The sequence below is a fragment of the Cynocephalus volans genome, chromosome 1 (genome assembly GCF_027409185.1).
Source record: "Cynocephalus volans isolate mCynVol1 chromosome 1, mCynVol1.pri, whole genome shotgun sequence".
Classification (NCBI taxonomy): Eukaryota; Metazoa; Chordata; class Mammalia; order Dermoptera; family Cynocephalidae; genus Cynocephalus; species Cynocephalus volans.
In genome coordinates this window covers 189691466-189698474 of record NC_084460.1, presented here as the reverse complement: position 1 = coordinate 189698474, position 7009 = coordinate 189691466, and positions in this window count along the sequence as shown.

Below are 7009 nucleotides of genomic sequence, written 5' to 3'. Positions count from 1 at the left end.
CCTGCAACTTTTCCTACAACAACCTCCCTCCGCCCAGCTCTACGCTTCCCACGTAAGGTCAAGCCAATTTGTCCACACCTGGCTAAAGCCGCTCCTTAGCTCTGTCCTAAAGAAATACCCCAACAGAGGAAACCCATCTCATATGCAGTGAGATGTCCACCCCCTAGTCTCAGGAAAGCTCCCCTTACTTCGCTCACAGCCTCCCCTCCAGGCCTCTGTGAAGACCCTTCAGCATCCTGCCGCCTGGACTCGCTCACCATGGCCTCCCTCCCAGAGGTCTGCATGCACCGGGGCAGCCCAGCCTGTGTCGTCCACACTGTGGAGCCCAGGCCCATGGGGGCAATTGGGAAGTGTTTGCATAATTAGTGAGTGGGGCTTTGAAAATAAACTAAGTGTTTAGCAGTAAGGGGATGTTTCGAGGAATAACATTATAGCCACAGATTGGGACGTTATCCAGACATTAAATATAAAATAAGCACAAGCATGGTGGGTAAACATGGATAAGTATTAAGTTTTTAAGAAGCGTATGTGTGTGCGTGTGTATGTATATAGAGATGTGTATATATAGAAAACGTATATAGAATGTACATATGATTATATATGTATATAGAGAGAATATATTCATAGAAGAGAATATGTGCATGTGTGTATATGTATAAATGCACACACAGAGAAAATGGAGGAAAACACTGAAAAAAATGAAGACTTGTGTGTTTCAGCAGGGAATTATAGATGATTTTTCTTTTGTAAACTCTTCTATTCTTACTAATTTTTAAATAACTTCAAAAACATGATTTCTAAGCAGCAGTAGATGTAATTCATAAAGGAGAGTCCGTTGCCAGCTCATGCATGAAAGGGCGGGCTGGGTGGGGCCCCTCTGCTGGGCGCGGGCCCCTGGGTGGGGTGGGTCATCCACCCTGCACCCAGCACCCAGCACAGGCTGGGCCTCCACTCCCCTGCGCTGGGTGAGTGACCCTAGGAGGGATGTCACCTCTCCCAGAGTGTCGGAGATGCAAAGGATTACTCAAAGCCCATTTCTCCAGAGCAGTGAGAGGCCCAGAAGGGGTTAATCCCAGGCAGTTCCTTTAAGAGATCAGGAATTCCTAGGAAATAACCCCGAAGGAGGATTTCTCTGTTTTTATTGTCCAGGCAAGAAAGTTACAGAAAAGGAACACAGATGGTTACAAAAAGAACAATGAGATAATTATCGTGGCAACACTTAGTTCCTAAGAAACTTAAAGAAACAACTGAAAACAAGATGCAGAACAGCCCCCAACCAGCAGCCTTGAAGCCTTTAACTCACATACTTTCCCATCATTAGCTTTAGCCGCACCAAGGACGACTGCCCTTAGAGCCAGCATTTTTGCTGTTTTACAGTTTTTATCTACAACAGAGACTTTAGTCCTGGGAAAGTTTTCTCTTTTTCCCAAGCTTAGCATTTCTATATGCAATTCTAAAAAGTTAGGTGATTCCTAAAACTACAGGGCTGTGGTCCTACTATGCTATAAGTTAGGCCCTGTGAAATAACATTTGCTTTGTTAATGTTGGTATCCTCCACAGAAGAAAGGGACTGGCACCCACCTGCCACCCACGGTGTGGAAGTGCAGTGCTCCTGCACTGTGTGGGGGGGGATCTGCACACCCTGTTCTCTGTGAACAGCCCCATCATTCGAACTGGAGCCAGAGCTCACGGGGCTCCCAGGGAAGGGGCTCTCCAGCCCTAGCCCTGCCCCTCCCTGGTGCTGTGAGCCAGCCCCCTCCAGGGCCCCACTGTGCCCACCCCAGTCCTCCTGGTTGGGCCTCTTGTGTCTCACCCATTGTCCCCTTCTCTCCTCCCCATTGTCACTGCTCATACTTCCCCCAGAATCCCCCCCACAGCTCCTCTGCCTGCAGACTTGCTCCCCACCCCCCCACACCCCTGCTCCCCAGAGTAGTCTTCCTGAAATGCAAGACACTGCCCTGCACAGAGCCCTTCAGAAGTGCTCGTTGAGGGGACATGTGGCCACTTACTGCTTGCTGTACTAAGAACGTGCATGAAATTCTCTACAGCAAAATGGGAACACAGGCCGGTGAGCGAAACCTAAACCCAACAGCATTCATCCTTCTCTGTTGCTTATAACAGAATACCTGGAACTGGGTGATTTATAAGAAAATGAAATTTATTGATTATAGTTTCAGAAGCTGGGAATTCCAAAGTTCACGGAACACATCTGGTGAGGGTCTTGGTGGTGGCAATGATGACCCAGGAGTCTCACAGTCAGTGGTGGGCTGCATCCCAACAAACGGCCCAGGAAGCTTATCCTACAATAAGGCTCATGACAGAAGAGGTGGGGCAGAGAGAGAGTTCCTCATGGACTGTCCTTTTAAAGCCCTCAGAACCACATCCCTGACCACCATTACTAATCCATTCATTACAGTACAGTCCTACAATCTAACCACCTCTTCAAGGTCCCACCTTTCAGTTACCATAATAGGATTTCCCACTGTCAGCAGTTACCATGGGGATTAAGCTTCTAATTTATGAACTTTGGGGGACACAATTCAATCAATCCACAGCACTAACCACAGATCTCCAAGGCTTCCCACGTTGCAGGTGGAAGAGCAGAGTCAGTAGTGTACCTTAGAGCCAAGTCCAGCCCTGCCTGCCTCCCCAGAGAGGCCACGCAAGCCCTCCTTACAGCAGAGCCTGTCCCCCAGCAGAGTCCTTGCCCACCGCTGTCACTCTATCTTCTTTGCAGCACCTGTGTTTCAAGGTGACCCCGAACGAGACCACAAACCAGGGGTAGGCAGACAAGGCTTATGGTAGGAAGCCCTAGAAAGGGGTCTCCCCTGTGAATGATATGCAGGCATGTGGATACTTCTGCAGCTGGCCCAGGTAACCAGATAGGGCAAGATGAGGGCCAGACAGGCAGACAAGGGTCTCCCAAGATGTCTGCAAGCCAGCCTGCCCGCTCTAGTCTTCCAGAAGGACCCCAGGCCTAAACAGAAGCCCCTTCTGATCATGCATTGGGCAGCCCTGAGGTCTCAGCAGATGGGCCTGGTGAGGACCCCACCTTGGTGGTGGAGCTCCCAGGGAACTGGGGCAGGGACAGGGGCTAGAGGGAGGGGTGGTGCAGGTGAAGCCCTGATCCCTCGCTCACCCAGCAGAGGGCAGGAGCTTTCCTGTCTGGAGGGCAAAGCAGAGAGTCTGGACTGGGATGCCACCAATGGTCAAGGGCAGGGGCCAGGTCTCCACAGGCAGACATGCTGAAGGCAGTGACTTGCCCCTGTCCTCACTCAGCTCCCACCTGCTGGGGGCCAATCTTTCCTGCCAAGCCAGAGATGGGAAGAGGCTTCTCTTGAATCTCGCCAGCCTAAAAGGACAACAGTCCTGGTTGGGGAGGTCCAACAAACGGCCCAGCAAGCTTATCCTACAATAAGGCTCATAGTCACCTGTGACATTCAGAGGGTCTGCCTCCTAATCATGATCTGAGGACTCTCAGGCATAAAAGGAGTGTCTAACATGGCATAGACCAAGACAGACACAAAGAAGTACAGCAGCGTGGATGAAAAAAACTCAAAAGCAAGGAAAGATCACAAAAAATCAAATAAAACTGGCACTATCCTTAGACAGAGCCCATATTCATGAAGCCAGGAAGCAGGACACTATCAAAAGGGACATTCAGAGGAGAATGGCAGTAAAGCTCTTGGGAACCAAAACCATGGCAGCAGAAGTGAAAACTTTTCCACAAGGTGGGAACGCAAATTTAAAAAAATCCCTCTGAAAGTACAGCAAAAATGAGTTAGAAAACAGAAATAGGTCAGAAGTGTAGAGTTTCAGCCCAGGAAGTCCAGAGTGTAAATACCAGGAGTTCCCAGAAGGGTAAAGGGGAAGCTTGGGAAGGAATATATATTGTCAATGGAAGATCTTAAGGACTTGCCCCCAGGAAACAACTGCTGTACTGGAAGGACCCCCATGTGCCCAGTGCAGCAGTGGGAAGCAGACCCTCCCACATGAGGTGCTTCATGTGGACTTTCACAACAGCTGGGAAAAGACCATGCTACAAGCTTCTGGAGAGAAAATACCAGGTCATGTGCAAAGATGAGGATTCAGAATGACTTTGACTCCTCGGTTTAGTGCTGGAAGCAAGGGAACGATGGAATAAAGCTTTGAGGTGCTGTGAGCGGATAATTCTAACTTTAAAGTCTATGGACAGCCAAAGTTTCTATCAAAATTCAGGGCAGAGTAATGCAAGGTCCCAAGAAAATGCCCTCCCATGAGCCCCATCACCCCATGTCCTGACCAGATGAGGAAGAAAAGAGGAAGGAAGATTTGGAGCTGGTGACCATGAGATCCACCAAGGAAATGGATGGTGACCGGAACCCCTGGGATGACAGCCGTGCTGGTGCATGGCCACACCCATGCGGACAGGTGTGCCTACAGTCATGGGCAGCTTGAGGCCATCTTCCTTAAGATGCCCTGCTGTTGTTCCATCTTCCTAACCTGACCCAGCAGGCCCAGCGAGTGGCCCACATCTGTCTGTACCTGAGTTGGCATAGCCGTTAACTGATGAAGTTCCTATACTGCTCCTGCCCTGACGTGCAGTGAGGACATGCTTGTCGACCCAAAGGTGGCTTTGACCTTCTGGTGAGAGCTGGAAGTGGTCCTTGGTGTGCTTAGAAGCAGGAACTATAGAACAATGTGCCCTGGCCATATGTCTGCTGATGTCCAGGGCCTGCCCATGGTATGGCATGTATCCCAGGACTTAGGCTGGCCTTGCCCACACCTGCCCCAAAAGGAGCTGCTGGTGCCTAAGAACACGTCCACGAATGCTTTGCCACTCAGCTCTTTAAGAGGTAGAGATTTGTTCCTCTCCCCTTGAGGGTGTGCTGAACTCCATAATTTGCTGCTAATTGCAGAACAGGTTTACCACTCCCAAGGGAAGACTCCCACTGTACGGAGGATGGCAGAGGTCATCACTGCACCAACCACCAGGAATAAAAGGGTCCAAACACTTCTGCACTCTGCATCCTGGGCTACAGTTCTGCTAACAGCCTGAGCCAACAAGACAGAACACACTCACATGCAGCAAGGTATATGAAATGATTACTTACAGATAGGCAGCAAGGGACAGAGAGGTCTCAGCTCCATTGTGAGCCCCTTTCCTAAGGCTTGAGAAAACTGCCTGGGACGGATGGTCTTGACTGCCGTGCCCCACTTTTCCCTGCAGCTGAGGGACCCCAAAAGGCACCTACCCCCGTTATTTATTTCAGGTGCAACATGACTCACTGGGCAAAGCTTTGAAGAACATCCTGCTTCCAGGGAGGGAGGAACAAAGCCTGGGCTGTCCCGGGCAGTTCCTCCCTGACTTGTGATGTTACATTCCCTGGGAAGGACAGGAACAAGGCCCTGGCTGTTCCAGGCAGTCCTTCCCTATCTCAGGATATTGCATTCCTAGCACATTGTAGTCATTCTGAGAGCTACATGCAAGAAAAAGGGTGTGCGGGCGGAGGAGAAACTGAGGTGGTCCTGGAGAACTGTCCTGCACAGATGAATACAATGTGCTGGAAGTGACCATACATGACCTTTGAGGTCAGATGACATAAAGCACTGTGGCTGTCACCTTGGATTGCTTGCTCTGGGGGCAGCCAGCTGCCACATGGTGAGGACATGCAAGGATCTCTGTGGAGAGGCCACATGGTGAGGAACTGAGGCCTCCACCAAGAGCCTGCTGAGGACACCATCTTGGAAGTGGATGCTTCAGCCCCAATCGAGCCTTTGGATGATGCAGCATGGCCATATCCTGACTGCAGCCTCATGAGAGACCGCACAGTCAGCGTGGGCTACCGTAACAAAATATCACAGATTGGGCGGCTTCCGCAACAGAAATTTACTTCTCACAGTTCTGGAGGCTGGCAGTCCAAGGCCATGGTGCCAGCAGGGTTGGTTTCTGGTGAGGGCCCTCTTCCTGGCTTGAAGATGATGCACCCTGCTATGTCCTTGCCTGGGCTTTCCTCAGTGACCTCACCTGGGGAGGGAGGGAGAGCAGAGAGAGAGGTCGCTCTTTGGTGTCTTTTCTTATAAGGATACTAATCCTGTCAGACCAGAGCCCCACACTTAAATGAGAGACCTCATTTAACTCTAACTACTTCCTTAGAGGCCCTGTCTCCAAATACAGCCACATGGGGGTTAAGGCTTCAGCATATACGTTTTGGGGGAACACACACATTTAGTCCATAACAGAAACCCTGAGCTAGAACTACGCCAAATCCTGGCCCTCAGAAACTGTAGAGGCCCCATGACCCACAAAGAAACACCAGAACAACTAAACATTTTTCTGTTTGGTCACTTTAAAAAAAAAAATTGTGGTAAAGTACACATAACATAAAATGTATCACCTTAACCATTTTGAAATGCACAGTTCAGTGGCATTAAGCACATTCACACTGTCGTGTGACCATCATCACCGTCCACCTCCAGAACTTTCTCACCTTCCCAAACTGAAGCTCTGTCCCATTAATCACTCACTCCCCATCCCCTCCCCAGCCCCTGGCACCTGCCCTTCCACTGTCTGTCTCTATGGACTTGACCATGCTAGGGACCTTGTGTGAGTGGGGTCACACGGTATTTGTCCTTTTGTGTTTAACTTATTTCACTTATAATGTCTTCAAGGTTCATCCATGTGGAGCATGTGTCAGAATTCCTTCCTTTTTAAGGCTGAATATAGTTCATTGTGTATACAGACCACATTTTCTTTATCCACACATCCGTTGATGGACGTGTGGATGGCTTCCTCCTTTTGGCTGTTGTGAATAGTGCCGCTGTGAACATGGGTGTGCAGATACCTGTGTTAGTCCTCGCACTCAATTCTTTGGGTATATACCCAGAGTAGAATTGCTGGACCACATGGTAATTCTGTCTTCAATTTTTGGAGGAACCTGCACACAGTTTTCCACAGTGGCTGCACCGTTCTACGTTTCCACTAACAGTGCACAAGGCCTCCAGTTCTTCCACATCCTCGCCAACACGT